This window comes from Anolis sagrei, chromosome 5 (genome assembly GCF_037176765.1).
Source record: "Anolis sagrei isolate rAnoSag1 chromosome 5, rAnoSag1.mat, whole genome shotgun sequence".
NCBI lineage: Eukaryota > Metazoa > Chordata > Lepidosauria > Squamata > Dactyloidae > Anolis > Anolis sagrei.
The window spans coordinates 156,309,923-156,336,121 of NC_090025.1; the positions used below are offsets into that span (position 1 = coordinate 156,309,923).

Sequence of the window (26,199 nt, forward strand, 5' to 3'; positions counted from 1 at the left end):
TTACTTGCATTTTTGAAATAAAAAAGTTTGAGATAACCAGGGATAGACATCTGTGTGGAAAAACTATGATCTCCATTCAATTTTGTCTGATACATAGATGATTTTTCAAGCTTAACATTCTTAAGTGCGGATCTTTAGAATCAGATATCGGGGTTCTTATATATAAATATAAAAACCCTGCCCAGTTCTAGCACAGGATCCACAACATTTCTAATCCCATCTCCAAAGAATTCCTTTTAACTTTGGCTTGTTTTCATGCATACTTCTGAGGTTGCTACATCTCTTTAAAAAAAAAAACCCTATAATTATCATTAAGCTGTTTTTATAATGGTGGATTGAGTCTTCCAGTATTTAGTATGTTGTTGTTGTTCATTCGTTCAGTCGTCTCCGACTCTTCGTGACCTCATGGACCAGCCCACGCCAGAGCTCCCTGTCGGCCGTCACCACCCCCAGCTCCTTCAAGGTCAGTCCAGTCACTTCAAGGATGCCATCCATCCATCTTGCCCTTGGTCGGCCCCTCTTCCTTTTGCCTTCCACTTTCCCCAGCATAATTGTCTTCTCTAGGCTTTCCTCTCTCCTCATGATGTGCCCAAAGTACTTCAACTTTGTCTCTAGTATCCTTCCCTCCAGTGAGCAGTCGGGCTTTATTTCCTGGAGGATGGACTGGTTGGATCTTCTCGCAGTCCAAGGCACTCTCAGCACTTTCCTCCAGCACCACAGCTCAAAAGCATCTATCTTCCTTCACTCAGCCTTCCCTAAGGTCCAGCTCTCACATCCGTAGGTTACTACAGGGAATACCATGGCTTTGACTAGGCGGATCTTTGTTGCCAGTCTGATGTCTCTACTCTTTACTATTTTATCGAGACTGGACATTGCTCTCCTCCCAAGAAGTAAGCGTCTTCTGATTTCCTGGCTACAGTCTGCATCTGCAGTAATCTTTGCGCCTAGAAATACAAAGTCTGTCACGGCCTCCACATTTTCTCCCTCTATTTCCCACTTGTCAATCATACTTGTTGCCATAATCTTGGTTTTTTTGATGTTTAGCTGCAACCCGGCTTTTGCGCTTTCTTCTTTCACCTTGATTAGAAGGCTCCTCAGCTCCTCCTCGCTTTCGGCTATCAGAGTGGTGTCATCTGCCTATCTGAGGTTGTTAATGTTTCTTCCAGCAATTTTCACCCCAGCCTTGCATTCATCAAGCCCCGCACGTCGCATAATGTATTCTGCATACAAGTTAAAAAGGTTGGGTGAGAGTATGCAGCCTTGCCGTACGCCTTTCCCTATCTTGAACCTGTTGTTCCGTGGTCAGTTCTGACTGTTGCTACTTGGTCCTTGTATTTAGTATACTGACTGCATTTAGTTGAACAGGGTTATAGAGAAAAATGTTGAAATGTTGCCTCCCCTCTTATAAAAAAATAATTGTTTTACCTAAAGTGTAAATTCTCACATAGAATTGTGAGTGCTGAGCTTTCAAATAAAATAGTAACATATCTATTATAACTGGTGACAGGCAAATAATTCTTTACACTCTTTTTCTCTTTTAAAATAAATATTAATGAGATTATGCTGCAGTATATATGATTTAATTCTATTGCTTCCAAACTTAGCTTTTGAAAGCTTATTCTAATGATATTATACCTGTAGGTGAATCAATGTTCACATGAGCGATTGGATAAAATATTTGTATATATACAATAAATTCATACAGCTTTTCTATTTTTATTATCACAATTCAAATGTTTCTCATTTTTAGTGAGTTAATTGATGCTAATACATAAATATTACAGTATGTTAGTGAATCATACATTTCCCCCAGAAATCCTTTGGTTTTCTTTTAAAGGATTTAATTCAAAAGCAATGCTACAAAATATGCCTGTGAATATTTTAATTAGTATTTTTATAGATAACTAGCTGTGCCCTGCCACGCGTTGCTGTGGCCTATAGTAAGAATTTTTGAAGTAGAGGTAGATATCTGGACTATTATGAGAGGTACCTGCCTATTCCTTCCCCCCCCTTTTTCTTCCCCTTTCTTTCCTTTCTTCCTTCTCTGCCTCTTTCTTTCATTCCTTCTTTCACTCTTTAGTTTCATCCTTCCTTCTCTCTTTCCTTCCTTCCTTCCTTCCTTCCCCTTTCTCTACTTCTTCCTTTGTCTCCTTTCTTCCCTCCCTGTTTCCTTCCTTCTTTCACTTTTTATTTCCTTTTCTCCTTCCTTCTTTCTTTAGCTCTTTCCTGAATTTCCCTCCCCTTTTCTTTCCTTTCTACTTTCTCTTCTTCCTTCCTTCGGTACCTTTTTTCCCCTTCCTTCTCTCCTTCCTCCCCTCTTTCCTTCCCTCCTTCCTTCTTTCTCTCCCTCCTTTCTTCTCTCCTTCCTTCCTGTCTGTTCTCCCCCAATACCATGGTAGAGTCCCTTCTAACTTTATTCTAACATTATATTATATAGTAGTATATATAACAATAATATATATAATATATATGTATTATATAGCAATATATATAATAGTAATATATAAAGTATTGTAATTATACACACACACACATACCAACCAGTGATCCAACATGCATCCGTGTGTGTGTGTGTGTGTGTGTACACTGCCATGTAATCCAGTCCTAAGTAGATAATCTGGATTTTATATGGAAGTGTGGAAGGGGTGACTTTGGGTGCATCTACACTGTAGATTTCATAAAGGAGGATGAAGCTGGTAAGGGGAGGAGAAAAAGGAAGGTACCCTAACCCTTCCAACTGGTTGGCCATCTGTTGTGAGGGCTTTGATTGTGTCTTCCTTTACTGCCAAATGAGGTTGGGCTGGATGGTCTTTGGGGCTCCTTTCCAAGCAATGTCAGTTTCGTGTGTCCCTATTACCCCCATCATGGCACCTTCCTCCTTCCCTTGTGCTGTGGGAGTGTGTGTGTGTGTGGGGGGGGGGGGGGCAGAGAGTCAGGGTGTGTGCACAAAGTGTACCCCCCTTCCCCCCTTTTCCTTCCTTTTTGTTTTTAAGGTACTCATTATGCACAGAGCATTTTTATATATAGAGATTGAGATTGGACATATTCCTAGCAATATAATGCTTATTATTGAAAGCCTCTTTTTCATATTACATTTGGTTTGATTTTAGTGGAACATTCAGCTATTCCTTATTCTATGTAGAGGTTATTCATAACCCCTGACAGAAGTTGTTGAATCAAATAAGAAATCAGTCAATATAGTTAAGCCCTGCAAAGTAGTTATGGTTCAAACCAGTGCCTTTCAAACAAACAAATAACCTGATCTGTACTACAAAGTAGTCTGGAGATTTTTGGAAAAGCTATAGGCAACAACTGGCTATAATGTAATTGGCTGTAATGAAAGCTTCATGTAAATCCTAAGGCTATTAAAAGCTAGTATATGCACTAACATTTAGAACCTAATGGTGCAGGATATATTTAACATTGCACTGATTTTCCTGCCTGACCTATCCTCATCCACCTATAATTACATATTCTTCCCCCTTCTTACTCTGTAGTAATATGTTCCACACTGATCTTTATAAATAAAAATATAATGTTTATTTGTTGGATTAACATAACTCAAAAACCACTGGGCAAATTGACAGCCAAATTTGGACACAATGCATCTATCAGGCCAAAAATAAAAATACTAAAACAAAACACAGTGGAGGAGACTTTAAAAGCAAAAAAAAAAAAAAAAATACATTACACTGTCTGCACAAAACCACATATATACACACATATACAAACATATACACAGTTCTTGTTATCCACCCCCACCCCCCACCCCCATCAGCAGATGCTCTCAAAGATTCTGAAGAGCTGAAATCCAAAGAGCTGAATTCTAGTGTGTTCCCAACAGCTCAAATAGGTACAAAAGGGAGAGATGTACTAGAAAACAGTGACTTGCTCCAGTAAATAGACATTTGAATTGTATGAACTAGTGCCTGGGATGGGGGAGGTAGCCTTCCTTTCCTAAACACCCTGAAACCATTCATCTCTGCTAGCATAGCTATGCCAATGATCTAGAGAGGGAGGATTTCTTTTCATCTCCAAGTCTGCAAGAGTACCCGGAAGCTCCTGGGCACATGTGCATCTCCTGGCAATTGGCTTAACATAGCAGTGTTTCCAGAACCATCTGGGCATGTCTTTGTGTACCTGTGAAGAGTGGAAGAAGCAGATGTTTTCCTGTGGATAAGAGCAGATGCTGCTTCTTTGTCCTCAAGTGTATAAGGATAGTTGGAATGGAACTATCCCTATACACCTCTATGGCTAATCACCTCTATGGCCAGTCAAGAGGATGAAATCTGTTTTCTTTTCCATGCCCACAGCAAAGGTGTTACCCAGGGAGATACTCAAATAACAAATCATTGAAGATACCAGGAATTATGCCTGCATAAAATTAACTGTAAAAGGAAGGAGCCCCCAGTGGCACAGTGGCTTAAAGTGCTGAGTTGCTGAACTTGCTGACCAAAAGGTAGCAGATTTGAATCCGAGGAATGGTAGGAGCAACCCTACTATTAGATTATCTTCACAGCCTAGGTGTTTTGCCCAAGGAAAGGCTGAGTAGCTAGTCTAGGGTAGACCCCTGGCCTCTGTTGGAGCCACTTCAGGTTGTTTCTACTTCTTCCTCCTTTTAGGTTCAACAACTTTTAAAAAAATCAAATAAAGTAGGTCTTATTAGGCTCACCTTTCTGTATCTAGTCTCCTTATTCCATGGCTGTGAAACCTCCGGTGGTGCAGTGGGTTAAACCCTTGTGCCGGCAGGACTGACAGGTCACAGGTTCAAATCCAGGGAGAGCGCAGATGATCTCCCTATGTCAGCTCCAGCTCTCCATGCAGGGCACGAGATAAGCTTCCCACAAGGATGGCAAGATGTCAAAACATCTGGGCATCTCCTGGACTATGTCCTTGCAGACAGCCAATTCTCTCACACCAGAAGCAACTTTCAGTTTCTCAAGTTGCTCCTGACACATACACACACACACACACAAAATCCATGGCTAGTCATCAAACGGGATATTAAAATGGACACAGCCTTTTCTTTAAAGAAGAGTTGGGCACTAAAAAGCATAATCACAAACAATCTTAAAGTTCACCTTATTTTTGTTATGGGAGTAGGCACTCTTGCACATATTTTGTCAATCCTTTTGGTACTAAAGGGTCTCCGGGAAAAACTGGCTACTCTTAGAGGTATTTCTTTTTTCCAGCCTGTAGTCAGCAATAGCGAGGCATTTCCAGTAGTAGTTTGTGGCTTTCATGTCACTGAGACAGTGAATTCTATCCAGGTTTTGGAGCTGCGGGCTTCAGTGTGTACAGTGTCTTCATTCCAAATTCTTGTTTGGTGTTTGAATGTGTTGGCTCTAGGGGAAAAATTGTGAAAAGGTATGGAAATCTCTTATGTTATTCAAGTGGAAACTATTTAGTGAGCTTTCAAGGAGGTTCCATAAACATAATGCAGCATATGAAATCACAGAACCGTAGTTTTAAATCCATTAAAAATGTCTCAGAGCAACTAAGAGAGAATACTGATTTTGTGTTATGGCTGCAAGGCAAGTGAAAAATCTTATATTAATTAATCTTCACCTACATTGCCAGTGTCTGTATTCTACTTTTTTCTTGATGTAAATTGCATGAACATCATGAAGTAGGTGCTAACATGTTGATTACCAGCAATTTTATTATGTTGAATCAGAACATAAATTATTATTTTTGAAAACTGAAGTAACTGCATCAAATGAACGTCGTCGTTTTCAGAACTAATACTTTGATTTTACAGGAACAGTAATGAGCTTATGTCAATTAATAATAATTTTATAGCATTTTAGGTTAATATCAACATTGTTTGTTTAATTTTCTAATACTGTACAATGATTACTGTCTTCAGATGTATACAAATGTGTATGCTTATCCATTCTATTATCACATTATGTGTTACACTCATGTATTCCTGTGATCTGCAATATCATAAAGCAAGTGTGCAAGCTTTTAATATTCTCAAAAAAATGGCAGGATACTATTGGAAACTTGAGAAAATAGCATATATGACAACTCATTTACCTGCCCTGCCTTTTGCCTGCCTGTCTGTTTTTCAACAGCAAGTCAATAAAAATGATTAGAGCTGCACCCTCACAAAATGTATACCCTTAAACCACACAATCATAATGATGGGAAGGCGTCTTCCCCTGACCTTTTAAAATTACATTCAACTGTCTGGGGAATTTCGTAGTGAAGAACAGTAATAAGGTTCAATCCTTTTTGGTAGCTGGCTTTAAATTCAGCTCATCAGAAGTTGTAAGTTATCTATTCCTTTTATCTTGGCCTTGGCACACTTGGAATGCTGTAATCCATCCATCTAATCTTTTGCATGTATTTTTCTCCTCCTTCTCCCTCAGGTTTTGCTGGTGAATCACATTATGAAATCTGCAGCCATGAAAGGCCCATTTGTTGCATTCTCCATAAAAGAAATAAAAGTGATAACTAACATGGGAAGCTAAACTGGTATGTTTTCTATTGAGAGATGCTTGTTGAATTTAATTAGTTTTTGGATTTCATATCTATCTTGTATTGCAATGTTTACCATTCTGTATGATTTATGCTTCACCAGCTTTCATTTTATAAAACTTAAGTGTAGCTTTGCCATTGCACTCTGCAGAATATTAAGGAATGGGAAGGTGGGAGCAGTTATTCATGATAAATAGATTTCCTTTCGGTATTATTGTGAGATTTCAAATGTGGTAGATGCAATGGTCCAGTAAGTGAATCACCTGAGAAAGATTCACAAACAAAGATCTATTCCATAGCCTATTATTTTTCAGCTTCAAGAAGCAGAAAGGAAAACCGAAGTTAAAGGCACATTTATCACATGATAGTACAGTTATAAAAGAAAGAAGATTGCTTTATATTCTGCCTAGCAAATACTCTTGCATTCCAGCAAGAGGAAGCCATGCAGAATAGATCCAAGCAAACATATTCTATATGTAATGTTGGTGTTATATTGGATGCATATGTTCAACTTGTTTAACACTCAAATCCTATTGAACTGTGCAATTAAATCCCAGAGTATGAAAATAATGTGTTATATTAATGTTCCAAGAACCCAAAATAGTTACCATTAATCATTTAAAATAGTTATTTATTCATTTTAATTTTAAAATAACGACTAGTAACTCCCCTGATCTAACACCCATCCACCCCAAGCCTGATGAAAACACCATTTGTTTGTGTTCCTATCACTGACAGAATTGATCTCCTTCTCCCAATGCAAGAGATACCTGGTAAAGTAGTTGGGGTGGGATTACAATAATAGCAATAATGTCCACAATCCTTAAAAAATAGCTATTGTGAATGTGGAATAGCTATTACATTGAGTCACCTGTAAATGTTCTGCTTAGCTATGATCAGGCACCAGATCCTGTGAGATCTTAGATGCTACAAAGAGTCCATCCTGCTTAGGACTTTGATAGAAATCATCAATTAATACCAGGTGCTATATTTCAAAGGAAGTGAATTGCAAACTATCTCTAGTATTGTTTTGAATTGTGCAGCTGACGTGGTTCTGTTCCCATGTTGATCAGGAAGCAGCTGACTGATGTTCTTACCTCTCTCATACAATATAACTTTGGTATGAGAGGAGATGACCACAGGCTTCTGCCTGCTGTACTGGAGATTGCTCATAGGCAGGGTGAGACCATCAGTCAGCAGCTTCCTATTTAATAGGTGAACAGATCTCCATCAATTGCACTGACCACTGCCCAATAAGTGGGGATTTAGGGAAGGTTGGTTAGTTGGTCTGGGGTCAATGCATAGCTACTGTAGTTATACATTTATAGGAGCTCAAAAGAATCAATATTATTTTATGCAAAAATTGTATAGACACACTCTCACCATCAAATTGAGTATTCAGAAACATGCATCATGTTTTTTAAATGTAACCCCTCCATACTTCTTTTGTGCATCCCCCCCACACACACACACATACATATTTTGCACTTCATTAGCGAGAAGACTGTAAAAAATTATTCATCCTCACAAGCATGAATGAAATTGTCAAAGATTTACCTCCTTGCTTTGAAATTAGCTGTTCTCCATCAATGTAAGTGTTTTGTTATATGCTTGCAATGTAGTCTCATTTGTGTTAGGGAGAAAAGCAAGCCTTGTGGATCTTGTTTGCTTTTCATTTAGGACACAGCTGTTAGTTCAAGTGTTTGACCTGGATGTTGTCCCTAGGTTAATAACACCACATTCGCTCTGAATATGGTCACAATTCTGCCAAAGTGAAGCAGTTCAAAATCTAACTGATATCATTGAGAAAAATACAGATCAGTAGGACTCTTTCTAACAACTGAGGTTTCAACTATAAATTCATTTCATCATTTCTCAGAATATTTTCAGTGTGATACAATTTCTGTCAATTATGCCATTGAAGCTAAACTTGTGGTCTGAATACCATTCACTAATATGGGGTGGTCCTTGATAATAAATAAAGAAATAAATATTTAATTTGATTTGGTGGTGCAACAGAACTACACATTATTGAGAAACATATAACACCTATGTATTCTTTGTTTTTATTGGATAGATATGATTTTAGTCTAACGACTCTGAAACTGAACAATTTGAAAACAACTGTGAAAATGTCCAATAGTAAACAGATGGTAACATCCATGATTTTGTGGTGATGTGACTTGGTCACTATTATGAAGGAACAAATAATAAAATGTTAAGGGAATTGTGCTGGTTTTAGAATGTGGCACTGTGAGGGAAGTTCAGTCAATAAGGACAGCAAGGCAAATAAATATGTAACTAGCAAGACCAGTGGTTTTCAGTTGTTATAAGAAATTCCGGGGTAATATGGAGGATGCAGTATTTAGCCTATTGGTATAAAGAGCCATCCATGCTAGTGTATCACTACATGTCCTACTACTGGAACAATTTGGAAGTGCATTGCATTGAGTCATTGTGATATTTCAACATGTATATTAGCAAAATCATGAACTTTATCAGTTTCATGCATGCCAATCTGTCAACTAAGACCTGTGCACCAAACATTTATAAACTTGTGAAGATGACATATAGAGTCTATTGGCTGTCCTAGCTCAGTATTGAATCGCCTGGTGGATACAAAACTTGAAGGATCTCAAGCAGAAAATAAATCCTATTCAGTGAGGATGTAAAGAATATTCTCAAATTTTCTTACACTTCAAATCAATGACCTATTCAAGAAAAATCAACCACCATTTTTTTTTCTTTTGCACGTGAAAACTTTTGCGTGTGAACATTTCATGTTTTTATACAAAATGTGCATTGTTCTTCAAAAAGCTACTGTTTTGTGTGAAAATGTTAAATGTGCTAAAACAGTATAGAATGACATGGCGAGACCCATCTCTAAGGATAATTTAAGAACATACGGGGAATTACTTATCAGAATTAATGGCCAATAAGCATTGAGGGGAAAAGATGAACTGAGTAGAATGACATTTATTTTTTTAATACAGATATTACAAAATTATTGTAATCTTGTACTTCAGGAAAGAATCTTTCTGTGACTTATCTGCAAACAAAATACTTGAAAAGTTACCTTTCTTTTTACCCATTCTACCTAGAATCTTTACTCAGAGTAGACCCACTGAATCAATTGGATTGTAGAAGTATTAACTTACCATTCTGCAAATGATTTAGCATTCCCACTCTAATTTTGTTTTATGTGTTGTCTTGTGCCGCAGATGCAACAGTTTATTGAGGCACACCTTATACTACAATTACACAGCTTATTGACAGGGACAGGTGACTGCAGAACATGCAAGGGTCTATCTTCATATTTAAAGATTTTTACCCTGTTAATTGACTGAATCAAAATGTAGATATAATAATATTATTTTCTTATTTTTAGCCAATTGTGGCTTTTATTCTTTCCTTTGATATATGGTTTTTTAAAGGCCTCTACGACTTCTGTAAGGAAGGAAGCTGACTATTCTTGGCTGATTACTCCCTTCCATTTTGTGAAAGGGGAGTGGGGGACAGGTATCTGACAGGCTCTACTGGATAGTTATGCCAACAGTGGCCATTAAGGTGGCAGTGTCAAAAGGAAAATGACAGCAGGGGCAAAAATACATAGAGTATGATGGAAGAAGGAAGCTGCTGGTTCCAAACCATTTTCCTTCAAATGCCTAGCTTTGGGGGGGGGGGGTGCAAAGCAGGGAAGTACAGTTGTTCTGTTCCATGAGAAAGGCAGTTGGCCAACTCAACCCTTCAGATTGAGTTCAGGGACCCACTTTATGTGAGCACAAGGAAAGTGCAACTGCTAGTGTAACCCTCGAGAATAAACTAAAAAGATTGCACTGTTTTTCACTGGATTTTTTTTGTTCAAAAAGATGTGTATTTTGTGAGAAATTTAGGGGAGGCCTTAACACAATTTTCAGACAAAACTTCAGAAATGTAGAAAATGTGCAAAAACATTTGCATTTTTTCATTTTCACATCAAAGCAAGAAATGAAGCGAACATTTACACCTCTAGTACAACTAGACAATGATGCAAATTTGTGTCTTCATTGCAAAGCTCATGCATGCTTCATTGAATTTTTCATGCACATAGATTTTTCATGCATCTTAATTCATTTTTGCATGTACCTGCAGCCATTCTTATTATAATGGATCATATTATAATTTTAAATGTTTTTATAACTCTGAAAGGATAGCACTGTTTAGTTAGGCTTGTACAAAAGTACCAAGATAGCACATTTCTGTTCTTTTTTTAAAATTAGGCCACCAATACAAAATTAGTCTTTACTATTGTTGCACCAGCACATTGACTATAAATTTACATTAGCCCTGGAGAGAGGCGGATACACTGAATGCACTGTGGAACACATCCTGGCCTGAAACAAGAGATCAAGCTATAAGATTTCCAGTACAATATAAGCTCATTTCCAAGATGATTGCCTTCTCTGAGGAGCCTGATCTCTCATAAAACAGAAATAGTATCATCAAACAATATTCACAAGGTAAATGGTCCATGTTTTTGCATGCTGCCTTCCTTCATGATAATCTCTTTATCATCCAAACTGTGTTATACTGTTAGAGAAAATGAGCCTTGATGCAGAGGAAATCAAGAGTCCAATTATATTCCTTAGTGAACCATGATTGTAAATTTATGATTTTGTCCCCCTTTCTTTGAAAAATAGGTTTTTTTTTCTCTTCTGCAATTGTAGTAAACATTCATTAAACGATACTGATCATATAAATAAGATTCATGGTAATATCTTGTGCCTCTCATTGGATTGTACATCATACCCAGAACAAGAAGCAAACTACTCAGGATCTAGTTAGCATTTCCCCCATTCTCTGTGTGTGTGTGAGATATAAAAATGGCCATGTGTAGAGTGTCTTTTGCTTCCCTTTTAGCAGCTACCACTCGCCATCTGAGATTAGGACCAAGAGCTTTTTGATATTACTTCAACACTGGCTTCAGGCCCAATATTCCTCCTTTAAGAAGTTAAACAACACAAAGCAAAAAGTTATTCAAACAAACATGAAGAATGGAAAATACAGCATGCAGAATGGCTAAGTCAGTTTTGATCTTTAGATTGGACATGATATTAGTGTTCTGGTGTTCTTACTTTATGATTCAGTAGGATTGACATTGGTACAATTATACCCACAGCCAACATCAAAAAGCATAAAGTTACTTAGCAGCTTTATTTACTCCTTGTTCGTCTCAAAACATAAATCTAGGAGTAGTTATAAAATAGGGATCAAAAAGAATATTGTAATATTCAATAAGCCCCACTATAAAGGGAAATACATTTTGTTTAACCTGTCACACATAATGAAAGAAACATTTTGGGATATTTTGGGTGAAATTTAAAGAAAATCTGCACATGACTTTGAATGTTTATACCTGTGCAAGGCTTGCATGGCTTTCCCCCCCAAAAAAGCATATACTGGGCAATGTGCATATTTTAAAATGCAAACAGTTGCTATGAATATAATTGAAAAGAATATGCAAAGCTCACTGTAGTCAATAGGGAAAAGTAGTGCAAACTAGAGCAAATGTGTTTAAATTAGGATAAATTAATTTAAGTTGAGGAAATTTTAGCACAGGAAAAGAATCTCCAGTATATAATAGCAACAGGCAAATTGGCATTGAAAATTTTTCATTTCTCTAGTGTTGATGCAAAGAGCTTTCTCAGAGTTATGAGAAGAAATGCACCCCACTTTGAGAATAGGACCATTTGCAGAGCTTACAAAATATTATACAGAAATAAATAGGATAAAATAATATTCCTGTTTTAAAATGGAATGGTGACAAGACAAAAAATACACACAAATACTAGTTAATGTGTATATTAGTTCAATGTACAAATAAAGGTACAAACTAGGAGCATGTATTAACAACTGTAAGAACTTTATGGGAGGGTTAAAATGTATATTTCCCCCCAATGTATATATATATTTGAGGGAAGAACTGCATTGCAAATTTTAGAGAAGTGTGAATAATGATGGATCAATGCATTTCCAACTGCATATTGGTTTCAGAAGTGAAAATTAGATAGGTGCACATTACTGTATGAACGGAATGAATTTTCCCCGTACCTATTGCTGGATGATAGAGCATATAATTTGCATGTATAATTTCCAGGGTCAGTCCTCAGTATCTTGGATTAAAAAGCCCAGGGCTAAGGAATATACTTACATGAAACCTTGAAGAATTTAGCTATTACACTTCTACAACCCTTCATAAATGTGATTCCAGCAGATTTACATCATGCTATATTTTAAAAATGGAAATTATAATATAAAACACAGTAACAGAACTTAGAAAACTTTTTGCACAACTATTCTGAGAATCCCTAAAGTTTCAAGACTAAAAAAAAATAAATCTGAAAATGACTCTTAATTGGTAATTTAGTGGTTACAAAAGAATATTGAATCTATTGAAAATACAACAAAAGATTCCCCCAACAAGTCACACCAAAAAAACTGCCAGGGCATCAAATGCTAATCAAGGTGGCCAGTTGAAACATTCACACCTAGTTCCAACAGACAAGAGTCCTTTGTCCCACCCTGGACATTCCACAGATATATAAACCCAAATTTCCTAGCTCTAACAGACCTCACAACCTCTGAGGATGCTTGCCATAGATGCAGGCAAAACGTCAGAAGATAATGCCTCAAGAACATGGCTATATAGCCTGAAAAACCTACAACAACCCAGTGATTCCAACCACAAAAGCCTTTGACAATACAGTGTGTCAATACACTTTGACAGAAATCAGGCTCCAAATCAGGCCCCAAACTTCAGTGGACACTTAGGAGAGAAAGTCCAGTCAGTCCTTCTTGCCCCATTGTGTGCCCTATGTATGTTTTCAAACGTTTAAGAGTTGAAAACAACCTTTAATTTGTAGCAGTTGACACTGGCAATGTTGCAGAAATCTGAAGAGGTTTCTTCACATTCAGAAAAAAGGCTATCACAGGCAAGATATGCTTCCAGTGCATTTGATGGTTTTTCTGTAGGTGCAATCTTTTCCTGTTTTCTACACCACAAGGTCAAACTCCTCCATCGGTGTGTCATTGAAGGCATTGGTTGTAAAGTTCTGTGCTCTTGATCAAGTTAGATTTTAAATGGCTACCATTAATAGGGAGGAACACTTGCAGGTCCTGAACTACTATTCTGTGCCTTGTAAATCTTTCTTGAATCTGACTGCAGAAAAAGTCCAGAAATGGGATGTACATATAGGTGTTGGTGAAGTTGCTTGGATGGTGCTTTTACAAGTTTGTCCTGAATAGATGCTAGGAATTCTAACTTCTCCACCCATATACTACATGACTGATCTTGCTGTGTCAAAGAGCTCCTAAAATTCTTTCACAGATTCTATGTACATCCATGGCTTTTTCTAAGAGACTCTCAACATGTTGCAGACTACAGAAAATGCCCATATCTATTATTTGTAATGTTTCGCTAAACTGAAGGATTGATGACAGAAGCTTTCTTAGGATGTGTATGGTTACTATAAATTCAGCATTCAGAACAGCGGAAAGAAGATGTACTGTCCAGCTTGGAAAGAAGTCTCACTGTCGTATACTCTCATTTCAGTTTTTCAAGTGTTCCCACTATCAACGCTATATATAGTTCAACAAACCATAAAACTGCATCATGTTGCTCAACCCAGTGGGTTTCACAAAGTGGCAACAGGTTGTCTGCTCTTGGTTCAGGGAAGCAGGTTTTTTATGTTTTCCTCAACAGCTCCAGTCTGATGAATGATGCTCTGAAGAAATTGCACACAGATGATATTGTTCCTTGGCAGGTTCTGACTGCAAGTCTTTGCTAAGGCTAGACTTAGTGTGTGAGCACTGCAGTGGATGTAGACAGCTACTGGATACTTCTACAATATAATTGCCTGTGCATCACTAATATGACCACTCATATTAGCAGCTCCATCATAACCTGTGTCCACACAAGTATTGCATGTTCAGCCCATTGTCTTCCAGTAGCTTCAAAACAATGCCTGCAAGTCCTCCACCTGTCATATCACTTATCTTCAGAAAGCCTATAAAGTCTTCTCTTATTCCTGCAGCTTCAACATCAAGAGAGCTATGACTATTCTGATATACTCACATCCAAAGTTTCATCTGCCAAAACAGAGAAATGCTGTGATGCATTGCATCTTTCAACAAGTTCTGAACTATATTGTCATCACAAATGTCTATTAGTTCATTCTGAATTTGAGAACTAGTATACTGGGAATTCATAGCTTCAGTTTCAAGATTACTTTTCAGGTCAGTGTCTCTTGATCTGGCACAATATCTCAACAAGACCCTGAAATTTCCATCATTGTGCAAAGGTTCTTCGCAGGTAATATGCCCTGAATAATAGTTCCTTCTTAAAGCCAGTTCTTTTCAGCCACAAAGGACAATAGTTTCCACATTTGACAGAAGTTTCTTTCTGTTTTCTTCTTCTTCTTTCTTTTATCATGATGACAGGTTACATCAAGACATTTTTCACTATGAATTAGCAAAAGGTTTTCAGCCAAGCATAAGTTTTTCTGATTATAGTCTGTTTTTTTGGAGACTTGTTTTGCATCTTTCCATCACACAAATAATTTAGGAACCAATTCACCAAGCTTCTGATGACAACCTTTACCCCCAACTCCACCTCCAAACACCACACAGTACTTACAGAGTGCATCTTGTACATAAAATGAGTAGGCTAACCAGGCAAATCTGTTGGAGCATTTGGCTTACAAACTTAAATGCCTCCTCTTATCCACAGGAAATACATATCTTGGCAATGGAGTCCATGGATTTTACAGTAACTGAGCTTTCACTTGGTCATCAGAAACAGTCTTGTTCATATAAAGTCAGAGGTATAACAATGACACGGTTTCTTGTCTTTGCTCCTGTTTCATGGTTTTTTTTGGCAGGGCTTGGGATTACATGAACCAGTAGTAGACACCTCAATTTCCGCAGTGTCCATCTGCAATCCAGGTCAAATCCCCCCCCCCCCCCCAGTTTCTTAGGCTTTGCCTGCCTGCTGCAGGTGGGCCAACTTGGTTGCTTCCACTATGTTGGCTATTGTGGCTATTGCAATGTAAGCTGGCATAAAGGTAGGTAATGATAATGCGAATACATTATCAACATTTGGTTGAAATATTGCTTGCAATTCTGGAGGGATTCTATTTTTTCATAGATGTAGCATAGGAATTTGGTTTACCAGTTAAAATTCATGAGTAAACCAGGGTTTTTTTAACCTAAAAATTTGGGGGGGGGGGAGGGTTGAACCCTGAAACCACCCCCTTGGCTACAGGGTTCTTCTTCTTGCTAGCATTTGTTCCATGAATTCGCAGCATCCGCTTGCTTGCTTCTTGTTCTCTACTTGTTCCTATTGGTCATGTCTTTGATTGTGAGTCTTGCTTCAGCAATGTCACATTTCAAATGGTTGACCCAATGCGTTTTAGGTATGTCATGTTGCCTGGCACCTGCAACTTCCATATTCATCACTGTTTTTGACATGGAACCCTCATCACTTCATTGCACATGTCCAAGCCATATCAGAAAATGTGTAACTCTCAAAATGGAGTGCACTGTATAGTTTGGAATCTTGTCCTTCAGGGTAACACCCGTTGACCACTTGAGTACCTGCATTTCCATAGTGTGCATCATTTAAAAATAAAATAGTATTTACACAGATATAGTGACAGATGTAGAGATAAGAGACAATCATCAAATTTTTAAAAAACCCTGAGCATAATCATAACAATTAGAGCAATATTTTAGGATGGTACTGTTATAACCAACTATGATTGGTCCCATTGAATCAAAAATTGAATCATCAGTCAACACATAGGGATATCCAGTTCTTTCAATGGTTCTGCTCTAGTTGGAACTCACAATAGGATTTAGATCTAATTATATTAGCCAGAGAATGTTACCAGAAACTACTTAGGATATTCATTATTTAGTTTTGTAGCTACAGCACAATTTTCTAATGTCATTATTAATTTTTAGCCAAAGCAATCTTCACAATCAGTTATATTTTCATAGAATTGGAAAAATGTTGCTTTTCAAACTTTTGATCCAGAAAACAAAAACAAAGCCGAAAATGCTCCTAGGTGATATATGTGGCATTGTAAATTCATAGCGCAAAACAGAACCAAACAGTAATCGGAAGAGAAATTTCTTCCTTTCTGTCTTTTTCTGTGTGTGTGTGTGTGTGTGGAGAGAGAGAGAGAGAGAGAATGAGATTGCTTCACCATCTCAGAAAATAATGCAATTCAGTCTGAGGAGAATTACTGCCTAGCAGATTCTATTTATCTGTAGCTTAAAAAGCAGCTGCGTTTTTTGTAAAAACCAATGAATGTGGCAGTCCTACTTAAAGGTGAAAGAAAAAGAACACCCCTTGTTTTGTAATAAGGGGATTTTCAATTTAAAAGCGTGAGAGGGCCTGTTGTGTGAAGTATGGTTATTACATCCACTGTATTCTATCTCACCCACCAGGAGGCTAATAATGAAGGAGTCCGTAAAGGAGGCCAGTGCCACCAGGGTTATCTCCGAGCTCCAGATGCTGGATAAGTTGAAGGCGGCAGAATCGCTTTTGGATGACATTCAGGTCTGAGTGATGATTTGGAGAAGAAAAGACCATTCTTCCCGAGGTAAACAGTCCATTTCATCTGTCAGCTGTTACGTATTGGTCTAAAATATGTTTATATAGATATCTATAAAGTTCACTTTATCACTTTCAGGTTTTCCCCTTTCTGTGCGACAATGAGCTTTCAGCAATACATCCCTGAGACAAAAGATCTGGTCTATGGCCAGCGACACCAAAGAAGAGGCTTTGAAGGAATGGTCAGGTTCACGTTTAATCATGAGAAAGAAATAGTCCACATGGAGTCACCAGAAAATTTAAATAAAATAGCATGCTGACTGTGCTTAATTCCAGCAATTGCTAAGGGAATTAAGAAATGGCTTCTCCAGGTGACTATCTTAGGATTTTATAAATGTGTGATTGTTTGATCGTATTTGGAACCATAAATTTACATGTACCTGGGAACAAGCACATTTCCAGGCGAAATGGCAATCAGAACATTTGTCAGTGTGTTGATAGATCAGATGTCTTCTTTACTGCTGTTATTTTATGGTAATGAATTTCATATATGCAAATCTGCCCAAACAGTCACTGAAAGGCTCTCAGGGTGGAAGACTTAATAGATGTGTGTGTCTGAAAGCATCTATGTAAATATATGTGTGTCTTTGTATGCGTCCTTGCTTCTCTGTGGTAATTTTTATCTTTCATAGCTTACATGTTTCTAAGGGAGGTTTTTTGAGACACATTGGGATTTCAATGCTTCCTAAAACAAGTTAAATATATGAGCTTATTTAACTTGGTTTCTGTGACTAAATTTTAATTTCCAATACATGTATGCTGAGGAAATGAAAATAACATACATGGCAATGCATTAAGCACCACTGTTTGGCCCATTCAGAAAAAAATGTAGTTTCAGTTGTGAATTAAGCCTGAGAATTTCAGGAGGAGAGGGACCACCATTTCCCTTTGTTCTGCCACATAAGCAAACACACAATCAAAACAGGTCTTCTGAAATTGTAACACATCCTCCTTTCAATGCTATTCTTTTTTCTTTTTGTCAGTTCTGCAGCCTTATTGCTAAAAAAGGAAAAAGAATAATACAAAAAATGGATTCAGTGTTTTCTCCCTGCTGAATGTCCTAGCTCTTTGCTTTCTCCTTTTGAATTCAGGCTGTCAGCCAACAAGGGAGTGCAGCTGAGACAAACAATTTCTTTTTTCCACAAATAAAGACAACCATGCAGAGCAAAGACACTGAAGGAAACCCAGAAACCAAGGCTATAATTCTCAAGAAGACCCCAAGAATGAAAAGATCAAGCTGGCCAAAGGCCAGTTTTTAAGGCATGGATTTTACTTGGCTGAGCAAAAGCACAATAGGAAAGGAATATACTCCCCTCCTTCCTCTCTTCCTGAAATAAAACCAAATTTCATTATGTTAAGGTTCCCACATATCTCAGCAGTGGGATGTCACTATGCCAATGCTGTATTTGATTATTTCAGGGGAAAGAAGACTGACCCACAACTCTCTGAAATCCAAGCTGAATTAGGAACATTGGATATAAGTGGGCCAAAAGGGTACTTTACACCCTGCTGATCCCCATAGAAAGATTTTACTTAGGTACACTTAAGTCTCCCCTGTTGAAATAAGTGGATGTAGACATTAATAAATTTTAGCGGATCAAGTCCACTTTCTGCTAATTTCACAATGTTTGTGTTGATAAGATGGAAGACAACAATTTAAAAACTGCAGCTTAACTAGCTGTAGTCTCACAAAACCAGCCATGTGTCACAACTAGTGAACTTCTTGGAGATACATGGACTAATTGGATAAAACAGCATCTTTAGATATAACATGGCATGTTCATTCAGTTCTGTGCCTTACAAATGGATGTTGTAATCCACAATTTACTTGTGTAGACTGGTCCTCCTGGAATGAACATATTTCTGCATCCTGGTCTTCTTTGCAGGATCAGGACAGCTACATGGAAAAAAAAGATCACTTAAGGCTGCATATATTCAATATGCATTGGTCATTTTGAGATAGCTATTTCTAAGGTTATTTGCTTAGTATTCATTCCAAAAAGGTACAGAATTGAATGTGTTTTGTTGTCTATGTAAAGTAGAGACCTACCTAAATCCAGTTAGTAGCCCAACTACTGTAACTGGGTTTTAGACCCATTGAATCAATTGCTGATTCAAGTAACTCATTATTTGTCTACTCTAGTTAGCATTGCGGGTGCATTTAGATCAAGTAACTGAGATCAGACAAAGTGTGTATCCTAATTAAGCTCTATATTTATCATCATTGCTCCTGATAAATGAGAGCTTATAAAGGGAGAATTAAACAGCTGTATACATTTTCTACTTATCACTTAAAACATACCTTTACCTAAATACACACTGGAAGGTTTGGGAGTGCATTAATCTGGACCCAGTTGAGTATTTATTTGCCCCACAAAAGTGCAATTTGAGATTAATAAATATATAAATAAGAGTTTCATATGCAGTCTGTATATCATTTGCATGTTTTATGCATGATCATTTAATTTATTTATGTTCTTCTTTTCATTTATCAGTTTCCTGCTCTCACTTATCCTAACCATATTGTGCAAGATAAGAATCAGGATCTGATAGGCAGTCAGAGAATAGTAACAGAAAAATACAATGGAATAGACATTCAGCAACAAACGTTAACTGAAAATTAAAATCAATACTAACATCAGGGTTATTTTGCTAAGGTTCACATTAGTTATCTTAGTTAAAGTGTTGATTTTTAGCCTTGTCGTATTTGGCTATTGCTTCCGAAAGCTTTGAATTTAAGTTATTTTATTGACTGTCTCCATGACCCAAGAGACATGTATTCCAGCCTGACCAATTAGCAGCATCAAGAATCCTAATTTCAGATCTAAATTAGGGTATTAGTTTCAGGACCTATGGATTGTGAAAATTACTGTATACTTTCTTTATTGTCTAATAGGATTGTAGAGGAGATAGTGGAGTCATCATAGACTGAGATCCTTTAAGATGCAGAGTGAGGTTTGCCCTGTAGAATGTTTCTGACCTTTGATTTTCGCACCATTGTGCTTTCATTCTCATAGGAGCATCTCTGTAATAATCTGAGATGCTGTAGTCTGTCTACAGTGCTGTTGTCTTAACTTGTCTGATTCCCCTCCCCAGCAAATCCATGTTTCTAGTAACCCCTGCTTCAGTGGGAAAGAGTGAACAGAGTTTTAGAAGTTTCCAAGGCAATTGTCTTAGTTCTCTTGTCTTTCTTATGTGTCCAAAGATGTCTGTTTCAGTGCTATTTTCTGTGGCGTCCTGTCTATTTGGTGAATTCCATGGTTGTGTGTCGTGCCTGTCCCCAATCTGTCTAGCTAGCAACCTCTCTGAAACCTAAATTGCTGCTAATTTGTGATGTAACTATTGTGGTGTGTTTTTAATCATCGAAATGTAGCTTTAAAATGTTGAGTAATGTAGCATGAAATTCTCAGTTAGTTTTGAAATGGTTGTGAAATCATGTGAAGAAAATCAGTATTGCATCTGATCAAGATAAATTCACTCTAGTGTTTTATGGCTTTTTATTCCTATGTGATAGTAATAAAGTCTCATGTAGGGATGGAAGCCATGAAATACATTGTGAAAAATCATCAACTAAGATGAGCCATCAGAATAGAATCATTATAGTGGTTGAGCTGCTAACGATTATTGGAAAATGATGTAGTGTCTTGTTTTGTTGACTTCCATGCTTGCACTGGTTATTCGTTGCCTCACCTCAGATTTTGAAGGATAAGGGAAGTAGCTTCTAACCAACTACTTCATCTTTTAAGCCAGCATCTAAGTCATATATTTTAATACATTTTTATTTCTTTGTTATTAAAGATAACACTGTGCATGAAACATTGAATTGTGTTAACAAACAGCAACAAAATCAATGGCATTTATGAATGGTCCAGGTTTCTTTACTCCCATACTTAGGAAGTGATCCAGTTACTGCAGTAGAAACGAAGCAACAGTTCCAGCAGTTCTGCACTTGAATATTTTTACTGAAAGTGCATGTTCTCTTGTCCCAGAAATGACCTGAATTCTGGGGGTTTATAGTCCTGGGCAAGGGAACAGGGACATGGGAAGGAAATGAACAGTCACACCACTGGTCTTTCTTTAATATCACTATTGACATGGCATGGCATCTAGCCGTGGTTTAACACTGCCAGAATAATGTTTGACTTAAACCTATATCTGACTGTGTTCATAATATAATGCCTTAACGCATACCATTTCTTCAATATTGTCTGTTTGATTGGAGTTCTCATTTTTTGAAGCTATTCTGATGATGGTATATTTCTGGAAATATTAACCTGTCCTTTTAGAAGTCTAGACTAGAGATGTGAAAATTCCTTTGTTTTGGTTTTGTTGCCTTACTCAGAATCCTGCCTTAATTTCCTTACCTTTTTTTCAGATTGGATGACATGATTTGCATGGCAGTTCATGCACATTTTAATACATTTCCATGAATTTACTTGACTGTTTTACTTACTACACAAATGTTTATCATTTTTACTAATTTTATGTACATTTTTCTATAGTTCATATTCTAGCCATTTATTTTTATAAAGTGTACATTATTTTGCAAACACTTAATTCCTTCAAAATTCACTTTAATCTTCTCAAATCTGCAAATTTGCAAAGAAAAGTACATTTATAGATGTAGTAAGTCTCAGAGGGAACAAAAACGGCGATTTTGTCAAGTTTACCAATCTGACAAAGATCTTTTCCATCCCTAGTCTAAAATATTTTTGCATCTACTTTTGATCTTTCTTTTTTCCTCTCATAATCTCTCATTCTTCAAGTAACATTTAATAAAATTAGATTTTATTTCTGTTTTCTCATATTTTCAAAAGTTACAATTTGCTCTTCTCTTTTATCTCCACTTCCCTTTCACAATAGACGGTTCTGATGATGTAGCACCATTGAGATAAGTAAGTGTTCGTTATTGCATAGCTCAACAGAATTTAGATCCAAGTTAAATGAGGCATTATATGCATAATTGTGTCTTTACATTTAAAGAATAGAAGGACTAAATCAACATGGCCTTGCAAAATTACCCTTCCTACCTCTGGGTAGTGAACTGGGTTATTATGATAAATATTCTGTGGATTAAGGTGGAAATCATCCGTAGTTTGTGGTTTGAAAATTAAAATTATTTTTTAAGAAATGTTAGGTTAGTTGATACTGAATGAAATGTTATTGTCAATTGGTACAATTGAAGGAGAAACAGTTATGAACTACGATTATCAGGGGGCAGTAGGGATACAATCTGTTGTTAACATCTAGAATATTAAGGTCTAGATCCAATGTAATCTAAATTTAAGTAGATCTACTGGGTCAGTTTAGAACTTGGTAAGTCAACCTTTATGTGTGTTCAGTTGATTCAATTGATCTACTCTCACGAGGAGTAACATTTGGGTTTAAGACTAAATATTCAAGTGACATCAGTATCAGAAAACTGCTTGATGTTCTGTAATCAGTTGTTAATATTTATTTCAAACAGTGATGGAAGGAAAGTAATAGTTATCTTTTACCTTGTACATTACTTCATCCACTAGGGATGGCAAATTCTGTACTTTTCCCTTATCTGCTTTCATATTTTAAAATACAAACTTCTTTCTGTCTTAGCATGCATTTCATAAACAAAGCTGGCAGGGTACAGTGGTTTGAGCATTAGACCATGACTCTGGGATTCCAGGGTTTGAATATCTGTTCAGCCATAGAAACCCATTGGATAACCTTGGGCATGTTATGCTGTCTTAGCCTAAGGCAGTGTTTCTCAAACTGTGCACCTCCAGATGTTTTGGACTTTAGCTCCCAAAATTCCCAGCCAGTTTGCCAGCTGTTAGGAATTGTGGGAGCTGAAGCCCAAAGCATTTGGAAGAGCACAGTTTGAGGAATTCTGACCTAAGGGAAAGGCAATATCAAATCTATGGGAAAATATCAAGGTAAAACATTGATATCATCACCAGAGACATAAATAGCTTAAAAGCACATGACAACACATTTTGTAATTCTGATATTTGTCCAAAAACAAATAACTTTATCCTCCAGTTCTCTTCCTTGTCATTTGAATATGAATCAAGATAGGGCAGAGAGAGAGTCCCACATCTTGTTCTTATGTTACTGTTCACAGATCAGGAAATGAAAGACAGATTGACAGAGAGACAGAGCGACAGAGAGTCACTAATCATATAAAAAGTACTTGCACATAGGAGACGCTCTCCTTGTAAGGAGTGTGATGGAACTGAAGTTGGTGGATTGAGGCTGATAAGCCCCCTTTGTTCCATGTTGATTCAACATACTTTGCTAATGAATAATCTAATTAATTAATACAAAGGCATTCAAACTAAGATTTTAAATAGTTACGTGCCCATCATTGTTGTCTTTTTGGACATGTATGTCAAATGTGCCCTTCCCCAATCCCCAATATTTGGTTTGTTAAAATCTCAAGTTCATTCTATCTAGGATGCAGGTAAACTAGGAAACAGTATAAAATACCTTCGTTAGAAAAAAATAACCCTGAAATATAATTATTGCCATTCTCTAAAAACTCACACGGTGACCCAGGGCTGCAGAAAGTTTTTGATCATTGTGCATATAGGGATGAAGGATTGTGCATAAGAATTATACAAGAAGTCTTTTCTCTCTCTCTCATGCAGAAATCCTCAATTTGTTCTTTTTCTTTCTTTTTAAAAATAGGCTTATTGACCAACAACAAAACATGATGAGAGCTGCTACGTTTAAATGAATTGTGTATGCATTTACAGACGAATGATCTCCCATTGTGCCCAAGAAGAGAGTCACAACATATGTGATCAAGAATGTAGTAAAAAAATCCTAACTACTCAACTATTTTGCCTTTCAGCCATGAGGTTGTTTATGTCCATTATAACCAGAACATAATGCTTCCTTGTAACTAGTTCACCATCTAAATTATTATTGAAATCACCTGTGTAGCATTATCAGGTAAATAAGATAGTTCACAGCTCTTTTTATAATTCAGACTAATCTGTTAATTGTGCTAGCTACCTATATACTCAATTGACAGTGTACAGATGGAAGTGCAGAAACATATGTGTGTGTGATGCTCTTGTTGTGTATATTTTCTTCACAGCCCATCTATTAACCACAGTGAATGGAATTGAATGTAATTCCAAAACTTGGAGAAGTTTTTTAACTATAGGTAATGGGATCCCTCAGCTATTATGACCAGTAGAAATGATAGCTGGAGAATGCTGAAAACCATTGTGCAAAAACAAAACAAAACAAAAACAACCCCAAAACCTCTTTCTAGTGTTGTGTACATGTTACACATCATGGAGATATTCGCTGACTACAACAATGCCTACAACAATTGTTCCCCATTATTCTATTCCCTCCTCCCATTCCTCCCATTACAGTGGCCTCCCCCCCTTGAGTCAAAGACATTCATATGCATTTTTAGAAATGATATTTTGAAGACATTAATAAACGAGGCACAGATGCATATGAACAGAGTAAATTATCAAGATAAACTGTAATCAGTGGGCTTATGTATAATTACATATCAGATCTACAAGTAGCATCGTTTCTCAAGTAAAGCGGGGCGGGGGGCTTGTTTCATAATAGCCTTAGCACCAGGCTACCTTACATCTCGGAAAATTAAAGAAATGGTATTAATCCTGTAAAAAGAACTGTAAACAAAGTAAACTTTTTGTAAATGTTTTTGAATTCTGTAAACATGATAATAAATACAAATTTAGCATCCTGCCTGGTATTCAGTTCATTTTTTGTTTTTTATTGACAAGTTGCATGATACATTTTTGTGAGATACTATCAATATCTAGAAGACCAATTATAAAAATCCTTCACACTGCAAACAGATTTCACAGACTAAAGATACAGCCGCTTTTTCAAGGTTTCACTCCTCCATACTCCTGGTACCATCCTGTTTCTGTCCAAAAAATGGGAAAGGTTCCTTACCATTCACTTTTTCAGAGGTTGTTTGATGCTCTTGAACTGTTAAACATAAAGGCTCATTTTGAAAATGGTGTGAAGAGTTCTAGCCACTTTGGTGATGCAAGGGAGACTGAGGGGTGCTCACATTCATTGTTGCATTACAATGCGTTTGACAGGTAGCTAGTCAAGAGAAAGAAGTAAAGACCCAAAAGTTTGGTCTCTCTGGCCCCAGTGCCATATTTTGCAATATATTCCCTGTTACAAACCTTTCTTGGTTTAAAATGGGTAATACCATCCCAAGTGTTTTCTCAAACAGGGGAAAGAATAAGACAGGTTTTTTAAAAAGTAAGAAACTATAGTGAAATGAACAGTACCCCTGTTGCTTGGTGTAATGATTCTTACCTCGTAGGCCGAAGGAGAAACCTGGAATATCAGTAAGCCGGCCTCAATTTTGGGAGTGTCAGCAAAGGGAAGCAGACATCTTGGGAGTGTAAAAGGAGAAGAGGGGAGGAGCTGAAGCTCTCTTTTGATTGGTTAGGACAGATGGGAGGAGTTTAGCCCTGAAAGGGGAAAGTGTCAGCTTGAGAGAGAGCAGGGAGATTGATTTTTGGGTTTGAAGAAGAAGGATTGATTTTGGGAACAGAGGAGAAGAGAGGTATTTTTGAGAGCTTAGATTTTTTTCTGTCAGAGAACATTTGTGACAGGCAAGGCTGCATTATTTGGCCAGGGAGGTCAAAGTAGTTGCCTGGGTGCTTGTGTGGGTTTTTACACAAGTGGTTTGCTCTCTGGGTTAGAGTAGATTAGCTTATAGAGGACTCTGCTCAGAGTGTAGCTAATTGCTCTGTAGACAACCTGGTTAGGTTAGTCTGGGGAACTCACTGCTACTGTGTTAATGTAGAGTGAGGAGTTTTACTCATATCTAAGTCAAGGAACTTGTGTAAAGTAACCATCAAGATTATTGTACCTCAGTAACCATTCAAGCTTGTGCGCCTCATTAAAGAAGATAGTTGTTTGTTCAATATTATAAATAAACATTTTCTCTAGTTCAACCTTTAAAGAAGCCTCAGTAGTGATTCATTCCTATGGGAATAATTCCATCTGTTTTAACATCTTTACATCACAGTCATCTTAAGGAGCTAAGGGAGAGCTGG

At 37.2% G+C, this 26,199-nt stretch overlaps 1 long non-coding RNA gene across 4 annotated transcripts in view; it reads left to right on the top strand.

Moving 5' to 3' along the window:
• LOC132776070 (uncharacterized) overlaps positions 1–24,858 on the top strand; it is a 121,627-nt gene extending 96,769 nt beyond the window's left edge. For 3 of the 4 annotated variants that reach the window (XR_009631582.2, XR_009631585.2, XR_009631584.2), the window contains 5 exons: positions 6,378–6,483; positions 16,978–17,132; positions 17,223–17,454; positions 22,007–22,038; positions 23,810–24,858. This is a non-coding gene — a long non-coding RNA (uncharacterized lncRNA). Of the gene's footprint in view, positions 1–6,377; positions 6,484–10,745; positions 10,986–16,977; positions 17,133–17,222; positions 17,455–22,006; positions 22,039–23,809 lie in introns of all 4 variants that reach the window. The other variant, XR_009631583.2, reaches the window with a different exon arrangement.
• The last annotated feature ends 1,341 nt before the right edge of the window (positions 24,859–26,199 follow it).